Source organism: Chlorocebus sabaeus, chromosome 9, assembly GCF_047675955.1.
Source record: "Chlorocebus sabaeus isolate Y175 chromosome 9, mChlSab1.0.hap1, whole genome shotgun sequence".
In the NCBI taxonomy this organism is placed as follows: Eukaryota; Metazoa; Chordata; class Mammalia; order Primates; family Cercopithecidae; genus Chlorocebus; species Chlorocebus sabaeus.
In genome coordinates, this window is record NC_132912.1 from 94,410,062 (window position 1) to 94,436,301 (window position 26,240).

The following is a 26,240-nucleotide window of genomic DNA, read 5'->3' on the forward strand; positions in this document are numbered from 1 at the left end:
TAAAATGAGTTATCCATTTGTAAGCTAATAATTTATTTTTGGCATTGTTCCCATTAATTTTTCATAAAGCATCAGTAATTTCATCATTCTTCCACCCAAGCTTCACTATAAATTTGGTGTTTGTTCTTGCTTCAATTTTTGTAGAATTAATCTTGTTCTGATAGGGAATCATTTCAAATTGATGTCTTATCCTTCTCATTGCCTCAAGCTAGATCCTGTTCAGACATATTATAACTGTTTAGTGTGATTTTATTTTAGTGCAAAAACATTTTGAAATGCATCCATGGTTTTTTCATAATATGCATTTTCCATGATTTTTTGAAGACCCCTCATCTAAGAATATATGTGATCATATATGTGTGTGTGTAATGACATATGTAAGGATATGTGTTAAAATGTAAACAGGTTATCTTGAATTATCCCTGAGTCACTATTCTAGATACCAAAGATACAATGGAGAACTACATGGGCAAAATGCCTTCAATTTTTTATCATTTACTTCTCTTCAACTCCTCTCCCATTTAAAGGACCACTTTTTTAATTAGTAAAATAAAACCAAACTACAGTATAGAGTTGATAAAAAGATCAGCGGTTGCTAGGGGTTTACAGAAGGAAAGGGATAGGGATGTAGAGTTGGAGCACAGGAGATTTTTAGGGCAGTGAATTACATTGTCACTTGGTAAAACCCACAAAACTGTACATCACACAGAGCAAATCCTAATGTAAATTATGGATTTTAGTTAATAATAACATATCTCTATTGATTTTCATTTGTAATAAATGTACCACACCAATGCAAGATGTTGATAATACGGGGAACTAAAAGTGGAATGGGGTATATGTGAACTCTGCACTTTCTGTGCAAGTTTTCTGTAAACCTAAACCAGTTCTGAAAAATAGTCTTTAATTAAAAGAAAAACTAAAACAGAAAAGAAAAATCTATGAAAATACTGGCTTGCTTAGATGGACACTTTCCAAATACTAAATTGCAATTGAGTTATTCTTCCTGGCAGTAAACAACTTGTGGCCTTTTTTCTTTTATGGCAAGAAATAACTAGCTGCATCTCCCTTTTCGACTCAAATATATTGAACAATAACAAGAAAATGCCTGGTTGGGTATAGAAATACTGCCTTGTTAGCTATTTTGTTTATGATGTGTGCTTTAATATTTGTTTATATGCCAATAGTGGTTGCTTGGCAACTAAGTTTGGGGCTTCCTTCAGTAGAGGTGCATTGTCTAATAGCATCTCATTGTCTTCACTGCTGGATTTCCAAAGCCACCCACCATACCCTAAGTCATGGAATTCTTGGTTTGAATGATATTCATATCTAGTTTTTTTCTTATTCAATTCAACAATTATTTATATAGAGTATCTACTATGTGTCAGTTACAATTCTAGATTCTGAAGATAGAGTGAAGAATAGAGTGAACAAAGTCGCTGTCCTCAAGGAGCTTATATTCTAGTAGGGTAGGGGAATAAACAAATATAATTTTTCAATGATAACATTCAGGTAAAGATGGAAATGAGTACTATGAAAAAAGTAAAGTAGAGTAAGGAGATGAAAAGACTTTGGAAGAATGTTTCTCTTTGCTAATTTATGAATAGTTAATGAAGATCTCTCCAAAGAGGTAATATTTGAAGATAGCTGAATGAAGCAAGGGGTGTGCCATGGAAATACATTTGTATATGGGATTAGAGGCATGCCATGAAGGAACAGCAAGTGCAAATGTTAGGTTTTGAAGGGAAGACGAGGGTTAAAGAAAGACATGCACACAGTAAGAGGGTGGCTCAACAGCAAATTCAGACTTTATGTTCGGCATAAAACCCACAGAAGTGGGGCGCCAGCCTAATGCCAGAGCCCACTGCTGCTTACACGCTGGGGCACTTTATAGGTATGAGTGCGAGGGGTCTGGGCGGTATGGCTTGCTTCCCAGCAGGATACTGATAAAATGTTCTCGTGATGAGGTGGTTCTGGCCCTTGTTCAGGTGGGATGTCATCGTGGTATTCCTTGGACCTTTGTCCAGCAAGATATGATTGGGATGTTTCTTTTTTTTTTTTTTTTTTTTTTTTTTGAGTCGGAGTTTCACTCTTGTCGCCCAGGCTGGAGTGCAGTGGCATGATTTCGGCTCGCTGCAACCTCCGCCTCCCAGATTCAAGTGATTCTCCTGCCTCAGCCTCCCGTGTAGCTGGGTTTACAGGTGCCCACCACCACACCTGACTAATTTTTGTATTTTTAGTAGAGATGGGGTTTCGCCATGTTGGTCAGGCTGGTCTTGAACTCCTGACCTCAGGTGATCCGCCTGTCTTGGCCTCCGAAAGTGCTGGGATTACAGGTGTGAGCCACCGCACCCGGCCTGGGATTTGGGCCTTTGTCTGCCTTGTGGTCAGGTGGTTAGGCACAATGTTTCTCAGGGCCCAAACCCCTGTGAATGTTTCACTTTGACCAAAGTCTGCAAAATAGTGGGCAGCTTACAAAATGATGCAGTTTGGACTAACAGCAAAGACCCTGGAACAGGGGCATGCTTGGAATTTCCAAAGACAGCAAGGTGAGTAAGTCAGTGAGTTAGCCAAAGAGGATGGGAAATAAACTCAGAGATATGGAAGACCACTGGGGAATTTTGAGCATTTTTTAAAATGTGGCACCATAGTTGCCATATGGAAAGTAGACTGTGAGGGATATTTAGAGGCGAATGAAGAGATCAGGCAGACCCTACCGTAGCGGCCAGAAGAGAGGCCGCAAACTAAATGAACCAGTCAGGTGGACAACCAACAATCCAGGTTTAATGGCATGTTTGATGTCAAAGAAAAACGATTCATCTCCAAATCAGAGGTAACAAACCAATTTGGGAAACAAAGACTAACTGATTAGTTAAAAGCAAAGTTCAGCAGCGATTTCTGTAGAAATCACTTTTCCCTAAGCTTCCGGGAAAAGTTGACTTTCTAAGCAATATTCTCCTCTCCCATATTACCTGAAATCTTTTTCACTACCTTAAAATCAATTTATCATATTCACAAGACATATCAGACAAAGCACTTATATTTATATCTCAGTAATACAACTTATATCTCAATAATAAAAACAAACTAATTTTTTAATTAGACAAAAGGTTTTGAATGAACATTTCACAAAGATATACAAGTGACTGATAAGCACATAAAAAAGCATTCAACATTAAGTCAACAGAGAAATGCAAAATAAAATCACAACGGGATACTACGAGACACCCATTAGAATGGCCAAAAGTAAAAAGACCAAAAATACCAAATGTTGATGAAGATAGGGAGCTACTGGAAGTCTCTTATCTTGTTGGGACTACAAAATGGCACAATAACTTTGGGAAATAGTCTGGCAGTTTCATTTAAAATTGAATATAGCCCCTACCTTATGATTCAGCAATTTCACTCCTAAATGTTTACCAAAGAAAAATGAAAGCTTGTGTCCACAAAAATAAAATAATGTACATATAGCCTTATTCAAAATGTTCCAAAACTGGAAACAGACTAAGTATTGTCAATAGAAAAATGGATAAACAACCTATAGTATACTTACACAACAGAAGACTATCCAGCAATAAAAAAAATTCACTAATGATACACAAAATAACATAGATGAATCTCAAAAACATTATGCTAAATTAACAAAGCCTTACATTTAGAAGCACATATTGTATCATTCCACCTGTTTTAAGTCCTAGAACAGCCAAAAATAATTTATGTATCTCTTTAAAAAGTCAACAGTGGTAAGTTACCTCTGGGCAGAGGGGCAGTTGGACAGGGATTAATTGGGAAGGAAGAAAAGAGAAGTTATCATAATGTTTCATAAGGTTCTATGTCTTGATAGAAATTTAGATTATACTGATGTATGTTTGTTAAAATTCCTCCAAAGCCTGGTATGGTGCCAAATAGTCCCAGCTACTTGGGAGGCTGAGGCAGGAGGATCTCCTTGAGCCTAGGAGTCAGAGTCCAGCCTGACCAATATAGTGAGATCACATCTCTAACAACAACAAAAATTCCTCCAATGGCACATTTAGTATTTGTGCATTTCACTATATGACAATTAACTCAAAAATTTAAAAGAACCATAAGCGAAGATTGAACTCATGTTAATGATACTCATACTGAAGCATTTAGGGGTGAGGTATACAGATAGTTGCAATTTACTTTGAAATTCTGCAAAGTAAAAAAAAAGTGGATTGATGGAGAGATAGGTGGATGGATATGTGATAAAGTAAATGTGGGGACATGTTAACTGTAGAATTTAGGTGGTGTATAAATTCTTTTAACTATTCTGTATGTTTGAAATTTTTCATATTAAAATATTGAAAAGGAAAATGTCAATTTCTCCTATTTCAGTTTAGTTCTTCAAGGGCAGTAATTTCAAGTTGAATGATGAAGAATTATATTTTTAAAAACAAGCAGAAATTGATTCTCCTTAGCATAATGTTAGTATTCAATATATTTTGATTCATTAGTTAATTAATTTTTTGAGTACAGGGGACTTTATTGATAGTATATGACAAAGTGGGCTTCCTAGGCCCCTCCCTCTTCAGAGGGTTCTGTGTGGAAACTGTGGGGAGGGGAGATTCTCGGTGTGGTGGGGAACTGAGTGTGGCAGGGACTCCCTAGCAGCTGCGGGCCTCTCTCTTCCTCTCGTGCTCTCACTGCAGCTGGTGGTCAGGGGTCTTACTCCTTGGAGGTTTTGTGGACTATGAGGTCCACCACCCTGCTGCTGTAGACAAATTCATTGTCATACCAGGAAATGAGCTTGACAAAGTGATTGTTGAGGGCAATGCCAGCCCCAGCATTGAAGGCAGACGAGTGGGTGTTGCTGTTAAAGTCAGAGGAGACAACCTGGTGCTCGTGTAGCCCAGGATGCCCTTGAGGGGGCCTGCAATTCCTGCTTTACCACCTTCTTGATGTCATCAATTTTGGCAGGTTTCTCCAGATGGTAAGTCAGGTCCGTGACCAACACGTTGGCAGTGGGGACATGGAAGGCCATGCCAACGAACTTCCCATTCAGCTCAGGGGTAACCTTACCCATAGCCTTGGCACCACTAGTAGATGCAGGGATGATGTCCTGGAGAGCCCCGTGGCCATTGTGCCACAGTTTCCCAGAGGGGCCATCCAGGGTAGGGTGGCTGTGATTGCATGGACTGTAGTTAAAAGTTCTTCCATGATGCCAAAGTTGTCATGGATGACCTTGGCCAGGGGGGCTAAGCAGTTGGTGGTACAGCAGGCATTGCTAATGATCTTGAGGCTGTTTTTGTACTACTCATGATTCATGCCTATCATGAAAAAGGGGGTGGCAGCAGAAAGGGCAGGGATGATGGCCCTTTTGGCTCCCTCTTCTAAGACATCTCCAGCCTTCTCGTGGTATTGAAGATGCCGGTGGACTACACAACATAATCAGCACCAGCATCATCCCATTTGATTTTGGTGGGACCTCACTCTTAGAAGATGGTAATGGGATTTCCATCGATGACAAACTTCCTGCTCTCAGCTTTAATGGTGCCATGGAACTTGCCATGGGTGGAATCATACTGGACCATGTGGATCATGTAATTGAAGTCAACAAAGGGGTCATTGATGGTGACAGTATCCACTTTGCCAAAGTTAAAAGCAGCCCTGATGACCAGACACCCAACATGGCCAAATCCATTGACTCTGGCCTTCACCTTCACCATGGTGTCTCAGGGATACAGCTGGTGCTGCATGAGAAGATGTAACTGTCTGTCTAACAGGAGGAGCAGAGAGTAATTGTATACATTTTCTACATGCCTTTCTTACTAATATATGGCAAGTGTCTTTCCTTTTCATTAAGTATTCTTCTAAAACACCATTTTTAATAATAGAAAATTTGGGGATCTATTGCTCTCATTCTCACCTACATTGGGTTTTATCTTTTCTTTTAAATCTTTGCCAATTTATGGAATGAAAAAGATATCTCTCCTTTATATTTTTGATTGCTAGTGAGGTTCTTCATGTTAACTGGTCTTTCATCTTTTCTATGAAAGTGCTTTTATTGGTGTATAAACACCCTTTATATATTAGGGTTGTTAGCATTTTTGTCATGTTTACAAATGTGTTACAAATGCATACACAAACAATATATTTGTTCCAGATTTTTAATTTTAATAGACTTTTTTTCATCATGATGCACTTAGATATCTTGAATTCATTCTTCCTAACTAAAATTTTGTGTCATTTGACCAACATCTCCCCAATCCCCCTTCCTTTGCCTCTACCATTTTACTCTCTGCTTCTATGAAGTCACCTTTTTCACACTCTACTGTAAGTGAGGACATGTAATATTTGTCTTTCTATGCCTGCTTATTTCACTTAACATAATGTCCTCCAGGTTCATCCAGTTGTCACAAAAAATAACAGGATTTCCTTTTTTCAAAGATTAATGGTATTCCATTGTTTATATGTGGTACATTTTCTTTGTCCATTAATCTATTGAAGGACACTTAAGTTGATTCCATATCCTAGCTATTGTGAATAGTACTGCAATGAACACAGGAGTGCAGATATCTCTTCACCACACTTATTTCATATTCCTTGGATATGTACCTAGTAGTGGGATTGCTGAATCACATGGTAGTTCTATTTTTAACTTTTTTAGGAACCTCCATACTGTTTTCCATAATAGTTGTGCCAATTTACATTCCCACAAACAAATTACAATTTTTATTCACAATACTTTGATATAAAATTTTGTTTCTTATTTATTGTTTGCTTTCTTACCATGCCACCTTCAAAGACACCTGGAGACATTGCCGGGGGTTGGAAACTGACTTAATAAAGAGGCTTGAGAAAGGAAAGAAAGAAAACATATTAAGGCAAATATTGCAAGGAGTAGACAGATCTAGTTTTAATTCCATTTTAGCCACTAACTACTAATTGGTCAAGTGATTAAATCTCTCAAAACCAGTTTCCTTTTTGGGGGTTGGGGATAATAATAGTTTCCCTGAAGGGTTGTTGTGAGGACCACAGAAAATAAATGTAAAGTACTTCCCTGGGAATGTTTATGCACTGTTGGTGGGAATGTAAATTAGCTCAGCCCCTGTAGAAAGCAGTTTGGAGATTTCTCAAAGAACTAAAAGTAGAATTACCATTTGACTCAGCAATCCCATTGCTAGGTATATGCCCAAAAGAAAATAAATTGCTCTACCAAAAAGACACCTATATTCATTTGTTTTTCACAGCACTAGTCATGATAGCAAGATATGGAATCAACCTAGGTGACCATCAACAGTGAATTGGATAAAGAAAATGTGTTACATACACACCATGGAATACTACAAACCATAAACCATTCACAGCCCCAGCACTGAAGGCAAAAGAGTGGGTGTCCATGGTAGCTGTGAATACTACATAACCATAATAGCTGGAGGCCATTATCCTATGTGAATTTTTTTGTTTGCTTTTTGAGACAGAGTTTCACTCTTATTGCCCAGGCTGGAGTGGGCACTGCAATCTCTCCTTCCCGGGTTCAAACGATTCTCCTGCCTCAGCCTCCCAAGTAGCTGGGATTACAGGCATCTGCCAACACACCTAGCTAATTTTTGTATTTTTAGTAGAGACAGGTTTCACCATTTTGGCCGGCCTGGTCTTGAACTCCTGACCTCAAGTGATCTGCCTGCCTCTGCCTCCCAAAGTGCTGGGATTATAGATAAGCGTGAGCCACTGCACCCGGCCTATCCTAAGTGAATTAACACAGGAACAGAAAACCAAATATGAATGTTCCCACCGATAAGCGGGAGCTAAAGATTGGGTACACAGAGACATAAAGATGGGAACAATAGACACTAGGAACTCCAAAAGTGGGAGAGGGAGGGAGGAAGTTGGAGAAGGACTGAAACACTTCCTATTCGGTATTATGTTCACAATATGGGTGATGGGATCGGAAGCCCAAACCTCAGCATCATGCAATATACCCTTATAACTAACCCGTACATGTAACCCCCTAAATTTAAAATTAAAACAAATTTTAAGTACCTCCCTTGAGAGACAGTAAGTTGTAACTGTATGTAACTAAATGAAAAGGTATTCTAAAACACTGCGTCCCAAATGTTAAAGGTGCATGTGAATCACCTGAGGATCTTGTTAAATGCAGTTTCTCATTCGGGACACCTGAAGCAGTGCCTGAGCTGCTTCATTTCTAACAAGCTCCCAGATGATGCTGATGCTGATTGAAGATTCTAGAGTCTTCTGACAATGAGAATCCTTGACAGGAAATATTTAAGAACCAATTTAACAACTGATGTCTGTTTTCAGAAGAGTTGTGACTCCTGGTACTACGTGGAATTTGCAAGATGGAAGATATGGCTAGCCCTTAGAGGATGCAATTTGAATCTAAAATTATCTTAACAAGGTCAGTGTTTCACCAGACGAAATTTCATTAGAGTCATGTTGCTATACAGGAAAGCCAAACATCTGATGAATAAGAAATTGTGCATAAACAATAAAGAATAGGATCCAGGAGCAGTAGCATACCTGTAGCCCCAGCTACCTGGAAGACTGAGGTGACAGCATCACTTGAGCCCAGGAGTTCCAGTCTAGCCTGGGTGACAGAGCGAGACCTCACCTCTAAAAATAAAGATAAAAATAAATTTTTGAGACAGCGTCTCTCTTCGTCATCCAGGCTACAGTGCAGTGGCATGAACCCAGCTCACTGCAGCCTCAAACTCCTGGGCTCAAATGATCCCCCCACCTCAACCTCCTGAGTAGCTGGGATCGCAAACGGGCACCACCACATCCGGCTATTTTTATTATTATTATTTGTAGAGACAGGGTCTTGCCATGTTGCCCAGGCTGGTCTCAAATTCCTGGGCTCAAGCAGTCCTCCTACCTCCGCCTCCCAAAGTGCTAGGATTATAGGCCTGAAAAGATCTAATGGTCACAGTCCTTCCAATGACTTCCTACCCAAAGGCCTACCCAAAACACTCATCCAAAGAAAACACCCCCATGAAAAAATTGAGGTGTTTAGAGGAAACTCAATTGCAGTATTCTGCGTGCATCTTTCCCCTATAGCACGTTTCCCAGCTTCAGCCAATCAGAAGCTCCCAGCCTCAGCCAATCAGAAGCATCACTTGGGTTACCTGCTACCACCCCTAGAGCTTGGGAGAGTTTGTGGAAGGATAGGGGAGAAACCCAAGCATCTGTGTTTCTAAACAGAAATGGTTTGGGAAACCTGCCTCGCTATGTTTGTTCATCTCCCTTTTTTTTTTTTTTTTTCAGTTTAGAATTCATAGCAGAGGGGAGCTGTACATAGTGGACAGAGGTTCTATTGTGAGGAAAACTGACATTCATCCGTGATACTAGGTAGCTGTGTAATCTTGAGCAAGTTACTCATCCTTCCTGAGTGTGAGTTTTCTCATGTGTAAAACGAGTAAAAAAAGCTTCTACATAAGGTTATTATAGAGATTACCTAAAGTCATGGATTTCACTGCCATTTGTAAACTGAATACGAGTTTGATTGCCATAAATGCATTTACTATGTCAAATCTTCACTGAACAAAGCTGTTGAGAGGTCCTTAGGGATTTGTTAATGTGAGATTTTATCCACTTAGCAAGGCGGAGCCGGTAAACTAAAGGTCAAGTTGACCTAAAACCTGGATATAAGCCCAACTTTGCTTTTATTGTTTGAGCCCCCCTGGGAGAAAGATGGCAACCTTCTGGTTCTCCACTATCTCATCTGTAAAACAGTGATGATGATAACTCCTTGCTCCCCGCTTAGAGTGGTTGTGAGGCTTTGTAAATGATGCTAACTGAAGGTGGTTTGTAGACTCTAAAATGCTGTACACATTGTTGATGCCTGTCACGAAAGAGCTGGAAAGGCCAAGGCATCAGTTTTCAGATCCACTAACATCCCATCCCTGCCCCACCCATCCTACCTAATCCCCGTCCCAAAGGGCAAGAAGGCTTGCTAGCAGGAGTGCTGGGGACGCAGCACTTTCCATCAGCAGCTCAAGAAACTCAAGAGCACTAAGAGTTTCTGGGCCAAAGATCAGTCCCCCATGGTGGGCTTGAGGGGCAGCTGGTCAGCAAGCAGGGATGTGGGCCATTGTCTGTGCCTGTCGTCTGTCTTCCCAAGTGTTTAGTGACGGATGGTGCCAGATATTTCCCCTGCTGCTGCTGCTGGCTGAACCTGTCATGACACATCCAATTTCAAGAGCGGAGTTACAGAATCTGTGCCTTGGAAGAAGAACAAAGTTTGAATATCCGTGGAGTTGAGGACAGACTTAAGAGATTAGGAAAGGGTAAGGCCCTGTAGCGGGAAACTGCTCACCGTGACTAAAAGTGAAAGTGAGTACAGCTTAGAGAATGCCACTCAGAGATAGGAATCAGGATGGGGAGTGGAGAGATGAGGAACAGAGGCTGCAAGCAGATGGGAAGATGGGGTGGCCACCAGAGCTAACAAGTAGAGCATGGACAGATTGGCTGCTCACAGCCATGGCTGCTTCCAGGGTGGAATTCCAGGAAACCCAGGAGTGGGACTCAGCAGTGAGGTTTGGGTGAAGTGGGCTAAGGAGACTCAAACCCCAAAACACAGCCTCCATTGCTTCTATTTTTTAGATTTTTTGCAAAACTGTTTTTCTTACCAAATTTTACTGACTTAGAAACCAGCAAGAAATGTAATATCACATTTATTTACAGCCTAGAAGTAACAATTCCTGCATACACTGTCCTCTCATGGTATATCTCCTCAGAATATGCAGCATTCAACAGGATGACCCTTTAACTTAAAACTAAACTGAATATGCCTTATGGGGGGTGAAGATACATGTGGCAAGAAAACTATAGCTTTAAACTAATGGTTCTCAAACTAATTTAAATCAAATCATTTGGAGGGCTTGTTAAAACACCCAGGACTGGCTCAATCATAACTCACTGCAGCCTTGACCTCCTGTGCTCAAGTGATCCTCCTACCTTAGCCTCCTGAGTTGCTGGGACTACAGGCATGTGCCACCACATCCAGCCACCTTTTTTTTTTTTTTTTTTTTTTTGAGATTTTTCTTAAATTTCTGTAAAGATGGCATCTCACTTTGTCACCCAGGCTGATCTCAAACTCCCGGCTTCAAGGGATCCCCTCCCTCCTCAGCCTTCCAAAGTGCTAGGATTACAGGCGTGAGCCACAGGGCCCCACCACAGTTTCTGATCCATTAGGTCTGGGGTAGGGCCTGAGAACTTGCATTTCTAACAAACTCCCTAGTGATACTGATGCTGCCACTAGAACCACTGTCCTGGATAATTAAGGATCCTTGACAGGAAGAGAAATAAAAATACGCAGACTAGATTGGCAAATATATTTCCTTAACATTCCAATTTTCTAAGTTGAAATTCAGACATGTCACCCCTCCCCAGGAGATCACTTGCGATATTAGCCAGTTTCTCACTATGTGGAAAATATTCTAGAAATGCTAAAAGTAATCCTAAAATGGAATCCTAGAATGGTTCATTGAACTAGAGCCGTAGCATGAGGTGGAGTCCACTCAGATGCTCTTGGGTGTGGTGACATTGAGATATGTCCCCTATGGGGACAAGCCTATGAAGGGCAAGGAACACAGAACCATCTCCCTCAGACAGCACTTCCAAGCATGTTACCAAAATCTTGATCTTTGAATCCCATGTCAGAGAATTTGTCATCCATTTAATCAGTCATGCAGAGAGCGATCCCTCTCAGGACTATATAGAACCTACTTTCTGAGGACACAGGCTCTATTAGACTTAGAACAGTCAATGTTTTCCAGTAAAAATATAACACAATCAGCATAATTTTAAATTAGAAAGTAAAAATAGGACAGGGCAATGGCACATGTCTGTAATTCCAGCACTTTGGGAGGCTGAGGTAGGCAGATCGTTTGAATCCAGGAGTTCGAGACCAGCCTGGGCAACACGATGAAACCCTGTCTCCACAAAAAAAAAAAAAAAAAAAAAAAAAAAAAAAAAAATTTAGCCAGGCACGGTGTTGCACACCTGTGGTCCTAGTTACGTGGTAGGCTGAGGTGGTAGGATGACTTGAGCCCGAGAGGTGGAGGTTGCAGTGAGTTGAGATCGTACCACTGCACTCCAGCCTGGGTGACAGCGAGACCCTGCCTCAAAATAAAATAAAATAAAAAGTACAAATAAGCAGGTGAAATTAATTTTAATAATATAATTTATTTAATTCAATATAGACAATATATCACTTCAGCATGTAGACATGATAAAGCTTAATGAGCTATTTTACACTTTTTTATATTAAGTCTTCAAAATCTAGTGTGTATGTTACACTTACAGCACATCTCAATGCGGACCAGCCACATTTCAAATGCTCTATTGTCACAAGTTGCCAGTGCTATTGCAGTGGACAAAATATATTGAGAGGTTGCTGGTCAGCAAGCAGGGATGGACCCCTTATATTATTAGAGTAATTCTTGATGATATTTTCTTGATAAGATCAAATTTATCAGACACCAACTACTTTTAATCATTACTTTTCCCTGTGTCATTAAGCTCCATCAGACTCCCAAAAGTCTCCCGGCATTGGCTGCCCCAGAAAGTGGCTCCCTGTGACAGTCTGATAATTGGCCCCTACTGTTCATTCTCTCTCTTTTCCATAGTAATAAAAATTTTAGCTGGACAGCTACCCAGAACAATACATATTCCCTGGCAGCTAGGTGAAGCTGTGGAACTACATGTTGGCCAATGAGATGTAGACAGAAGTTCATGCAGCACCTTCTTAAAGAAATAGCCGGCATCACTCTTTGTCCTATTCAATCTCCTTCCTCCTTCCCACTGGCTGGAATGAAAACCTAATGGCTAGAATTAGAACCACCATATTGGACCATGAGATGACTGGGAAATGGAGGCCACACAGTAGACTAGGTGCCAATTTCTGGGGATTTCATGAAGGAGAGCCTACTTTCTGACTTTAAGGTAAAAGGGAAATATATTTCTACCATGTTTAAGTCAATATTGTTTGTCCAATTGTTACAGCTGAACTTTAACCATTTCACGTTCCCACCCATTCATCCTGGCTTGTGAACATACAGCAGAAATCCCCGAGAAAGGAGCTAACAGATGTTTTGTGCATTGTCAGCACAAAATAAAACTAATAAGAGCTAATTATTATGGAGCTCACACTCTATCCATAAGTAGCCTTATGTTAAGTACTGTACATATCTCCCTTAATCCTCGCAACAACCTTCATGTATAAATAAGAAAATTTACAACAGATTAACTGACCTGTCCAAGATCACATAGCTAGAAAATGTGAAGCCAGGATTTGAATCCAGATGTAGATGACTCCATAAACGAAGTTCTTTGCTAGGCATATTCCCATCGGTAGACTCTGCACGGTATAGCAGGAAGATAGAAGGGGGCACATACCCTATTTTTTTTTTAAGTCAGCAGAAGCTCTGAATTTAAACTTGAATTCACATTCTTCTCCTGGCAAGATTCAACCAATCAGTACAAATATGAGAATCAGCTGTGTTCCGTAAGTTTTTTCCCTTTAAGGGGGATAAGGTCACATGACTTACAGCCAGTTTCCTAAAACTCAACTCCCTTTTGAGATATTTGGCACCTGTTCAGGTGTTCTATTCTTTTTGCCATTTTAGCACTCTAAGGATTAAAAATTGACATACTTAGGGTAAAACATCATGCTTAATATTGCATTTCTAATAACCATATATTAAATATACATTATTTTAAGAATCATGGAATCATTTTGTGCCCTGGCTTATGAGCAGGTCACCAACAGAGATATCTTGGAGCTCTGTTACTCATTTCCAACAGTGCCACAAATAAAACTAATAACAGCAAATAGCTATTGAGCACTTACTTTAATAGACCTTATTTTAAATATTTGTCTACTTTTAAGCTTACAACCAAAAACAGTGGGTTCCCTGAGAGTGGAGCCTGTGTTGTGTTGGTCACTTCTGCGTCACCATTTCTTATCACCTTACCTGGCAAATAGCAGGTCTGTGATAACGTCTTGTTGAATGAATGAACATGTGTCAGACACTCCTTAGGCCACTTCACATTCTCTCAGCCTCACCTATCCATTGTCCCAGCTGCTACAGAGGCCAATGCTACATTAGGCTCTGAGCAACTTCACATAGGTAAAAAGGGCACGCCTTACCTGCACTTGATGTTTCCTATTTCTTGCTCTGGGGATTCTCTTTTGACACAGAGGTCTGGGGATGACACCTCGCCTGGCATCTGTGCATGTGCAAAATGAAAGTATGGAGGAGTTAACACCTCATGGGAAAAACCTTTGACCAGTGGGAGACAGCAATCAATGAACAGATTGCTCTTTCTTCTCTCCAATGAACTATTTGGATACACAGTTTATTTGGCTTCTTGGAAGACAGTTGTGATGGTCCCTTGGGATCAAACACTTAGCAGTGACCAACTTGGTAACACACCCTCCTATTGGCTCCCTCCCTCCCTGCCTGCCACTCTTCCTTTGTCCCTTCATCCTACTCTAATAGAAATAGCACATACATGCTTTATCTCAGGTTTTTCGATCTGGAGAGTTTAGACAACACAAATAAAGTGAATTTACCTTTGAATACTTTATCTAAAAATATTATCCAGATGAATCATTAACCACTGGGCCATCTTACTTTAATTGCCAAATTCAAATCAAAAGAAATGATGGATGCCATCTTCCAGAAACATATAACCCATGACCATGGATGCCAATGGTAGTTATTTCTGTAGGCCCTAGGAGTATGGCCCAAAGGCAGCTGGCCCCATTCTGATTCCTGCAAAGGTCTTATTTCTGCACAAGAAGCACTGCCTCTAAAGGATTCTTTGAGGGCAGATGAATGTGTTATTGCTGTGTCAGAGTTCATGTCAGTTAACTAGAGGGCAGCAGAGGCTGAGGACCCAGTGGGTACCCATGCTCACCGCCACCAGATGGTTCTTCCAAGGAAATTCTCTTTATATTTGAATATTATCTGCAGAGTCCAGGGGGGCTTCTAGGGGATAGGACCTGGGTTGGACTCCCAGGGTTCCTGGTGTAATAAAGCAACCCTTGTACCATTCCTCGTCCCTTTCCACATACATTGGCCAAAGCTGGTGGGTCCCTCCTCAGCAACCCCATGCCTCTTTTTACATAGAGTAAGGTGTAAGAAGCCAAGTGCCAGGTAGGGACCAAGTCTGGTCTGTTCATAATTGCATCTCAGCACTCGGTACAGCACCAAGTACATGGCAGGTACTCAAGAAATATTTGTGAAATAGATGAACAAATGTATCAGTCAATTGTGTCTTTGCATATAGAATAATAGCAAACATATATCATGTTTACCATGCGTTCTACACATTTTACAAACATTTTATCCTCAAAACAACATTATAAGAGAAGTACTATTATTCTCCCCCTTTTACAGATGAGCAAAGTTAGGCAAAGAGAAGTTAGTGACTTGCCTAAGGTCACACAGCTTAAAGCCTAGACAAGTAGCAACAACAAAATTTGTCAAATGAATAAATTCTAGCATTCGTAGTTTCTTTAGGATCCCATTATTTTGTCCATTTGTGGTAGCTGTGGGGGGTTTTGTTTTTGTTTTTTGTTTGGTTTTGGGGTTTTTTTTTTCCCTTTCTTTCTTTCTTTACCGTCTTATGGTGCTGAAGCTGTAGGTTTTAGTTGTTAACCGGGTGGCAATACTAAATTTGCACATCTTTTGGGTATGATCTCATTGCACACACTGAAAAAAGGGAATGAGGCTCAGGTGAGAGAAAACCTTAAAATCCTCCAATGTAGTCTCATTACTCTTAGAATAAAACCCAAATGCCTAGCCTTGGCCTGTGTGATGAGGCCTTCCATATTGCTTCTGTCTGCATCTTGTGCCAGTGTTCCCCTTGTCCCTAAGGTCTCTGTCATACTAGCCAGCTTTCTGCTCTTCAAACAAGCCAGGCGTGTTCCCCCTCATGGGCTGCACCTGCTGTTCATCTGCCAGGAATACCATGGGTTTTTCTTAGCTGGATATCTTCTCACCATTCAGGTTTCAGCTTAAATATTACTCCTCGGTAAAGCCTTCCCTGAGCCCCAATCTGAAGAACGACTCCCCAGCTCCCACCTCCAGCTCCATCTGACCTGTCAATCTCTCTCTATCCCATTAACCTGCTTTGTTCTCTTCATAGTACTTATCACTAACTGAAATAATCATTTTTGTCGACTTGTTTGTCTCCTTATTTCTTTCCTCTTCCCACTTGAGAATTTAAGATCTGTGAGCTCAATCTGGAATGTTGGCAGCATAGAGAAGACGTACAGTGCATATGTATCGAATAACAGATGATTCAACAAATTACTAAGCTTTGCCAAGCACTGGCCATCACCGAGTCAGATGAGGAGAGGAGTCTCAGATCTCCATGCACCCCATGTCTCACCGCTGGAACCCTGCAGAATAAAATGCCCAGGCTCCCGGAGCTTCTGTGTCAAAACTCACTGATGACACCTGATTGCCCCAAAGACAAGGCCCCCTTGCAAATAGGAGAGATTAAATCAGGAAAGCTTTGGGAATGAGGGGGATAACGTGAAATCAAACCAAAGAGAGGGTTTGGTACCACCGTGGATGTTGGAAATCTGTGGAGCCACCTCCAAGTACCTGGAGGAAGAGTTGGTGTGGCCTCTGTGACCATCAGGGAGGGTTTCCTGTTGGTGGTGGTGGTGTATGTTATGCAGCATACGATTTCACATTTTTTTTAGAAATCCCTCCAGTTTAAAAATGTAGTTTGGAAGCCACCTCTTTAGAGAATTCCTCCTGATTATATGCAGAGTATAAATGCTAGAGGAGAATTTTTTTGTTTTACTTAGGTCTTTCTCAGTAGTCACAGTAAAAATTTTAAATGTTGTCCTTCCCAGTTAGAAATTTGAAAACTTCAAGGCCAAATGCCCTGCCTGCTCTGGCTTGGAGGTCCAGGGAGCTGAACACATTCATCTGCCCCCTGTCCACCCATCTCTCCTCACCAGGTGGTGGGTAGGCTCATCGTCTGCTCCAGGCAAAACACATTAGAAATGCAGGGCGCTCAAACACGCTACCTTGATGTGGGTAATTTTTTTCCCACAGGAAGAGAAACCAGGAATATAATTGCCCTAAAAATAACTCAATCAATGGGCATCCTATGCCCAAACCTCTCCAGGTGCCCACGCTTGCAAGGCATAAAATAATGGCATGCTTGCCAGCAGCTAATGATGCACACCAGCTCCTCAGAAGGCTTCAGTAAAATGTCTCCTCACAGCCATTGTAATGACTTGGAATGTTTTGCCAAAACTAAATGCCGTCCTCTCATTTGCAGTTCATGTCTTTAAGCTCCCAAGGTGCCAGTGCCCCAGACACTGGGTGAAGAGTGGCAGGGATTTTGCAGGAATGCTCCCCAGTAGCACAGACCTAGAAACACAGAGCAGCCACCCACACACCTCTGCATTGTGACTGCCGCCGTCCTCTCATTTGCAGTTCATGTCTTTAAGCTCCCAAGGTGCCAGTGCCCCAGACACTGGGTGAAGAGTGGCAGGGATTTTGCAGGAATGCTCCCCAGTAGCACAGACCTAGAAACACAGAGCAGCCACCCACACACCTCTGCATTGTGACTGCCGCCTCACTGCTGCTGCTAGGCAAGATAATTGGTGGCGCTGGAATGTGGCCAAGATTTGGCAGGATGCAGAGCAGGCATCTAAGTTGGGGTGTTGGTGCCAGCATCAAAGCTCTGACCATGAGGTAGGAGCCAAGGTCACCACGAAGCTCAGTGTGACCTTGGAGGTGACGACACCCCTGTCTGTGCCCTGAGTCCCACTCACTCAGCTTCCATGCCAGTTTTGTGCCACTCTTCCTACATACCGGGATCTAGCTAGAGCAGCAGCAGGAAGCTGTTAGGTGACACATGAATTCTGTAAGGTGTGCAGGTGGTGACAGCATACCACCTGCAGGTTGGATGGTGACAGTCAGAGCTATATATAGGGAAAGGGATTACCACAGCCCTCTGTGGGTACTGCAAGTACTGGTACATGGGCCCTTTGCATTGTGCCAGGGAACCTGTTAGAAATGTAAAATTTGTTCTGTGCCAATTGGACACATCATCACTTTTAACTATTAGCAGGAGGGAGAACGGAATCTTGCATTTAAAGGGAAAGAAAGAGTCACATCCTGGTGATCAGCTGAATGATTGAATCCAACAACTAGTGTGTCTGCAGCTTTTATTGGAGGCTCACCCTTCCCACCCTGCCCTTAGTCACTGAATTTTCATCCCGGAAGCCCAGCCACAGCCCTACTCCCAAGGTTGTATGCCACTGGGGGCAGGGAGAGAGCGCTCCCTTGAGTGGGAGGTTTGAAGTGGAACCCCTACCACTCTCAGAAGCAGGGGCAGGCATCCCATTTCACAAGGGGGTGCCAAGATACCATCTGGCCCAGGACTCAGCTCACAAAGGGTCTTAAACTTAGAATTTTGAAATTATCAGCAAAAGAACTTACAACCATAGAGATACCCTGACAAGAGTTAAAAAAAAAAAAAAATGGCATTCAAGACAAAACTCAACAGTGTCAACCAGATGACACTGCTTGGAGTACATTAAAACAATAACAACAATAATAATAACTAATACTTGCATAGTGCAAACTGTTGTAAGAATCTAGGTGCTTCTCTAAGACTTACATTTAACCCTCACAAAAACCCTATGAGGAGACACTGCTATGTCTATTTTACAGATTGGAAACTGAGGTACAGAAAGACCATATCATGTGCCCAAGATCACACGGCTAATAAATGCTAGACCAGAATTTGAACTCAGGCTGCCCAGGCTCCAGTGTCCCCATGCTTAATCACTATCCTCTGAAGTAATGGCTTTTAAAAATAAATCCTTGCTAATAGCACAGTTACACTGCAATGTTACTCATTAAAAGCATGTACTTCTTAGCAAGGAAACACTTGATATTTCATCATTTTTTAGTATCTCAGGAGTCTCTAAAAGGCTTTAGGTCAGGCTAGAAACAGCCTTTCTTCTTCTAAGGATTGCTCTTACTCTAGAGAAAAAATAACACACAGGCCAGGCACGGTGGCTCATGCCTGTAATCCTGGCACTTTGGGAGGTCAAGGCAGAAGGATTGCTTCAGTTAAGGAGTTTGAGACCAGCCTAGGCAACATAGCAAGAACCCATCCCTACCCAAAAAAAAAAAAAAAAGATAATTAGCATGGCGTGGTGGCACACACTTGTAGTCCCAGCTACTCGGGAGATTGAGGCAGGAGGACAGCTAGAGCCCAAGAGTTTGGGGCTGCAGTGAGCTATGATGATGTCACTGCACTCCGGCCTGGGCTACGGAGTGAGATGCTATGTCAAAAAAAAAAAAAAAAAAAAAAAGACAGCGATGGGGTTTTAAAGCATCTCCATCTTCAAGTTTGACTCCTGCTCTGACTCCTTGGATTATGTCTGTTGGGTTGGCATCCTTTTTAAGACCATCAGCAACAGATTCCACTCCCAGTAGGTCTTGGGACATGCCTGTTCCCATTAGAGCAGCTATAGATCAGAGACAGATGCCAACACGTGCAAGCACAGTAAGGTTGCTGCATCATCTTTAGGGACATTGGATGCCAATCTGGCTCTTTGTTCTTTATCTCTGCATTGCCCCCAAATACTTTAGAAAAAAAATCTGCTTGCATTGTAGGATCTAGTTTATATTTTGGTGATCAAAGAATTCTGCATCTCAAATGGGCCTCCTTTATTTACATGTTTTAGTGTGTGTATTCTTTGAATACTCATCTCTCCTTTGCATCTGACTAACTCCTCATCTCCCTCCAGACTTCAGTGCAAATATCACTTCCTCCTGGAAGCCTCCTTGGCACTACCACCAAGCTCCAGTCGGAATTAAGGGCTGCTTATGTGGTCCTGTCCTTCTCTGGACTTCGCCTGCCTTTGTCACAACACATTTTAACTACCATTTTATTTATCTGACTCCTGATGGCAAATTATAAAATTCTGTGATGGTGAATCTCCTTGTTCATCACTGTATTCTCAATCCCCTAATACAGTGTAAGCAACATATTAGGTAGTCAGTAATTATTTGCTAAATTATTTTATTGTTTAATCAATACTAATGATTTAAATGACTACACATCAACAATAAGTAATTTTGTTACTTCAAAATGGAGTACATTCTGCTTTTTAGACTGTTCATATTTCTTTGGCGAGCCTAAGGATAGAAAAATATAGGTATCTCAGTCCTTCTGAAGGGCTTTGTAGAAATCCCAAATTTGGAACTCGCACAATTTAGGGGTTTGAATGAAAGAGTGCTGTAATTCCTAGTCCCTACTTCCAATTGCTCGGGAAATTTTAAATCAGATTTCCAACAACATATGGTAGAGCTCTGTCCTTATTCCCTTCCTTAGTTCTCTCTTCAAAAATTTATATCACATGGTTCACTTTCCTTTTCTCCCTCACTCAGGAAAATGTATATAAATCTTGCTATTGTGGCTGTCTGCTGAAGTTTGTCAGAGAAGTCGGGGTCAGGGGAGGGGCATATAAAATTGATTTATGGAATCAGTGAATCAATAGAGTGTGTTAGTAGATCTCTGCCCCACCACATTTGGGATAACCTTGATGAGGCTATACCCCTTTTTTTCTTATTTTATTTCCTATCTCAATTTTAAAGACTGATACACCTTTAGTGAATTGTTAGCTACAATTTTAAACAATAAATAAAAAGCTCAGCCTACACACTTCTCAAATTCTTAAAGTTTTCTCTTTAAATGCAAATATAAAAGCTCTCAAGTCCTTGGGAGTAAAGGGTATGGGAAGGGAGCTCTTGAGGGAATCATAAGAAATGCATAATTTATAATAATAATAATAATAAGGATCTTTCATGGGACTCTTTCTATCTTGGTGGTGGCTGAAGCCAATCAAGCAAAACTTGCAAAGGACATGACTAGCTCGGTTTTATTACCCTTATCCCTCGCATACCTCTGAGACATAAGAGGATTGGGGTTGAAGTATGATTGGAAAGTGTAGCATTTCTTTTCAAAAAGTTGCTAGAGAGTTATGGTACTTTCCTCCCATCCTACTTAGAGGGTTTGACATGTGTTCATCGCGTCTGCAGAAGGCAGTGAACACGGTGGACTAATCTGATGCATACCAGAAAAGCAGTATATTAGCCTGTTTTCACACTGCTAATAAAGATACACCTGAGACTGGGCAATTTATAAAGAAAAAGAAGTTTCATGGACTCACAATTCCACATGGCGGGGGAGGCCTCACAATCATGGCGGAAGGAAAAAGGCACATCCTTTTTTTTTTTTTTTTTTTTTTTTTTTTTTTTTTTTTTTTTTTTGAGAAGGAGTCTCCCTCTGTCTCCCAGGCTGGAGTGCAGTGGCCAGATCTCAGCTCACTGCAAGCTCCGCCTCCCGGGTTCCCGCCATTCTCCTGCCTCAGCCTCCCGAGTAGCTGGGACTACAGGCGCCCGCCACCTCGCCCGGCTAATTTTTTGTATTTTTCAGTAGAGACGGGGTTTCACCGTGTTAGCCAGGATGGTCTTGATCTCCTGACCTCGTGATCTGCCCGTCTCGGCCTCCCAAAGTGCCGGGATTACAGGCTTGAGCCACCGCGCCCGGCGAAAGGCACATCTTACACCGCGGCAGGCAATCAGAATGAGAGCCAGGCAAAAGGGGAAACCCCTTATAAAATCATCAGCTCTCGTGAGACTTATTCACTGCCAGGGAACGGTATGGAGGAAACTGCCCTATGATTCAATTATCTCCCACTGGGTCCCTCCCACAACACATGGAAATTATGGGAGCTACAATTCAAGATGAGATTTGGGTGGGGACACAGCCAAACCATCTCAAGCAGAAAGGCAGCAGCCAGTAGCCAGAGAAACTGAATGGAAGAGTGGCTGAGGGCAGACACTCCAGTATTCCCAGTGTTTTGTGGACAAAGGATACATGAAAGTTTCTTGTGAACCGGATGACCACTCAGGAGAGAGAACTGGCCTGGAGGGGGTTTCAAACCTAAGCTGGGGAAGGACCCAGGATTCCGGGGAGCTGAGGGAAAAAACATAAACAGTCAAAGAGAACACGCGTCTGAGGCATGACACAGGCAGTACAGTCTAATGTTCCCAGTGTAGGCCTCCAGAGAACCCAAAAAATGATCTGCTTTGAAATTCCTCCAAGCCCAGAGTCAGCTTGAGTCATCCTCTGCAGCCAGCAGAATCCATCGCCACATGACATTGCTGCCAGCCAAACTTGACCTTTCCTGTCCCTGACATGTCCTCCCTATTCCCTCTCCTAGTGAGTAGCTGGAGCCATGGAGAAAGTAGCAGGAGTTGAGGGTGGAGGACCAAGGTGAGGAAGTCGAGAGGAAACCAGCCCTGCCCTATTCCAGGCCCAGCACGGCAGGAGCTTTAAGAAGAATCTTAAGTGAAATCTAAAGTGTAGATTAACACCTATGACTGGATTTTGTTTTTGTTTTTGTTTTTTACTGAAATGAGATTATCTTTGTGACAATAAGTAACTGGAAAACCTTTTATTATCTACAGGTGACTAGAAACATCAGGGGACCTGCCCTAGACACACCCAGAGGGCAGAGGGGAACTAGATCCACAAAGCAGGTTCAAGCACCTGGTAGGGAAAAGAATGAAGCTGTTTTCTCCTTGTGCCCTCCAAGGTTCTGTTCTTACAATATACTATTTACCTCGTTTCTCCTGGAATTTTCAATATCCTGCCAGCCCAGCAGGTTGAAAGATGTCATCAGCATGGTGGCTGGCTGAGATCAAATCCCATTTCTGTACTTAGAGTTTGTAGGAAAGTAGGCAGAATGCTATCCTCCACATACCTTGATTCACTTATCTGTACCATGTGGATAATTGTAGGATCTACCTCATGGAGCTATTGTGAAGATTTAATCGCCACAAAGATCTTAGATCAGGGTCTAGCTCATGGTAAGTACTCAATCAATGATGGCAATGATCATCATCCTCTTCATTGAAGACCCTGAAGTTGATCAAAAATTTAATGCTCATTAACCTCTAAAGAAAAAGAGAAAGAGAAAGAGATGAGTAAGCATTTGAAATTTTGCTCCACCCAGAACAGAGCTGATGCCACTAGATGTGAGTCCCTCACAGGGCAGCAACATCCTCTTTTCCAGAATTCTATCTCCGAGACCCAGTTCAACACCTGCTCGTAGTCATTGCCAAGAAAGGATTCTTGAGCAAATGAATGAAGAAGTGAATGGATGAATGCCTACACTACCTATGCCTTGACCACCTTAATCTTGTTGTTCTGGGGCCAGATGAGTGGTTAGAATCTCTCATATTTCCTTACCCTCAATGCCTCCTGATTCTACTGTGGCTCTTCAGAAACTCTTCCCAGCATGAGACCCTCACTACAGACTCTTGACAGCTGAAAGAGAATTGTCCTAAGCAGTGAATCTCAAACTTTAGCATGTATCTGAATCACCTGGAGTGCTTTTTAAAACATAGACTTGGAGTGCTTTTTTTTTGAAATGGAGTTTTGCTCTTGTCACCCAGGCTGGAGTACAGTGGTGCCATCTCATCTCACTGCAACCTCTGCCTCCTGGGTTCAAGCAATTCTCCTGCCTCAACCTCCCTAGTAGCTGGGATTACAGGCACCCGCCACCTCATCCGGCTAATTTTTGTATTTTTAGTAGAGACAGGGTTTCACCATGTTGGCCAGGTTGGTCTTAAACTCCTGACCTTAGGTGATCCACCTGCCTCAGCCTCCGAAAGTGCTGGGATTACAGGCGTGAGCCACTGCACCTGGCTCTGGAGCGCTTTTTAAAACATAGATTTCTGGATCCACCCTGGAGTCTCCGGTTTAGTAGGTCTGGACCAGGAATTTGCATTTCTAACAATTTTCTGGTCCTGGGAACACACCCTAAGAAACACTGTCCTGTTATTTTTTGACTGTTTAACAAAATCCATGAGGCTGTAAAGAGAAAGGAGGCCATTGATACACTCTTGGTAGGAATGTAAATTAGTCCAGCCACTGTGGAGAGCAGTTCGGAGATTTCTCAAAGAACTAAGAGTTGAACGACCATTTGACCCAGCAACACCATTCCTGGATATATACCCAAAGGAAAATATATTGTTCTACCAAACAGACACATGCATTCATATGTTCATCGCAGCACTATTTACAATAGCAAAAACTTGGAATCAACCCAGGTGCCCATCAAGAGTGACTGGATAACAAAAATGTGGTACATGTGCACCATGTACTACAGCCATAAAAAACAATGAAATCACGTCCTTTGCAGCAACATGGAATGCAGCTAGAGGCCATTATCCTAAGTGAACTGATGCAGAAACGGAAAAGCAAATACTGCTTGTTTCACTTACAGATGGCAGCTAAACATAGGGTACTCATAAAGATGGCAACAGTGGACACTGGAGACTACTAGCGAAGAGAGGGGAGAGACGGAGGGCAGCAAGAGCTGAAAAACTACCTGAAAAAAACCATAGTAGTACTATGTCCCCTACCTGTGTGATGGGTTCAGTTATATCCCAAACCTCAGCATCATGCAATATACTTTTGTAGGCCAGGCCCAGTGGCTCACGCCTGTAATCCCAGCACTTTGGGAGGCCAAGGCAGGTGGATCACCTGAGGTCAGAAGTTCGAGACCAGCCTGGCCAACATGGCAAAATCCCGTCTCTACTGAAGACACAAAAATTAGCTGGGCGTAGTGACATGCATCTGTAATCCCAGGTACTTGGGAGGCTGAGGCAGGAGAATCTCTTGAACCTGGGAAGTGGAGGTTGTAGTGAGCTGAGATTGTGCCACTGCACTCCAGTCTGGGCAACAGAGCAAGACTCTGTCTCAAAAAAAACAAAAAATTATATATATGTGTGTGTGTGTGTGTGTACACATATATACACACATATGTCTATATATGTCTATATACACATATATACATATATACATATACACATATATACACATATATATACACACACAACTTTGTAACAAACCTGCACAGGTACACCATAACTCTCAAATAAAAGTTAGGAACAAAGCACTGTTCTAAAGCATGGCTTTGATTGCATCATCCACTGCTTAAAAATCTCAGAGTTCCTTTTAAAAGTCCATAAACTAAAGCTACTAAATAAAGTCCTCACTCCTTAGTCTCAGGCCTTTCCAACACAGCCCAGTCCAACTTTCTAGCCTTATTTCCTGCCACTCCCCTCCATTCTCTCTAACCACACTGGGCTGCTTTCCCTTTTAGGGTCTCTCCAGCGGCCCTGCCTCTGCACTGTTCCCCAGGCCTGCAGTTCCCTTTTCTCCTTCCCTGCTGATCAAGTCCTAGTCATCCTTGAAGACCTGATCCAAATGTCCTCCTCTGTGTCACTTTCCCCGAGTCCCTGCAGGCATGCTGTGTGGCCAGAACATACTGCACACAGCCGTGCTATCACCCTTGCGCACTGGCATTGTCTGTTACATGTCTGTTATGTTACTAGATTGTCTTTGCCCCTCCAATCATGACCATGCTATTTATTTTCATTTGATGCTCCAGGCCCAGCACAAGGCTTGCCAAAAGGGGCAGTTTAGCACACATATGATAAATAAGTGAATTCCAGACTGTGGTTGCCCCAGTTGACATCTGTTGCCTGCTCCACAGATGTTTACTGTATTAATCAACTATTGTTATAATAAGGGTGCATAAGAAAACACACACAAACATCCAATCTCCAATAATGGACATTTCTTTTTCTCACTCAGCTAGGGCAGCTCTGCTTCAGGCAGCATGGCTGGGCCTCGGTTCCAAATTGCAAGTTGGGTACAGGTTTGCTCTACACACATTTCCTCATTGTGGAGCTGGGAGCTACATGGGACGTTTATGCACTCTGCACACATCAGATCTGCTAACATTCCACTAGCCAAAGCAAGTCATATGGCCAAGACCAATATCAATGGAGCAGGGAATATACTGTGTCTTCCACAGTGTCAAAAAAGCCATGGCAAAGCATATAGAAGTATAATCTAACAGGGAGCCAATCAAGAATTGGGAAGGAATCATTGGAAATCATAATCTAACCTACAAAATATACCTTTTATCATTTTGGGGCCCTCACTCGTCTTTGTTCATTCTGCTCAGATGATGTCATAGAACCTGCTGACTCCCCAGGGCACAACCTGAAGCCAGTGAACTCATTCTTGTCTTACTGCTTTGTCCTTGAAGTTTTGTCTACCGTATTTCTAAAGCTGGAAACCCAGAGGACTAGACCTAGCCATTGTATTTTTAATTA

At 42.1% G+C, this 26,240-nt stretch overlaps 1 pseudogene; it reads right to left on the reverse strand.

Annotated features, from left to right (window-relative positions):
• Nucleotides 1-4,686: 4,686 nt before the first annotated feature.
• LOC103216251 (glyceraldehyde-3-phosphate dehydrogenase pseudogene) lies at nucleotides 4,687-5,687 on the reverse strand (annotated as a pseudogene).
• Nucleotides 5,688-26,240: the final 20,553 nt, after the last annotated feature.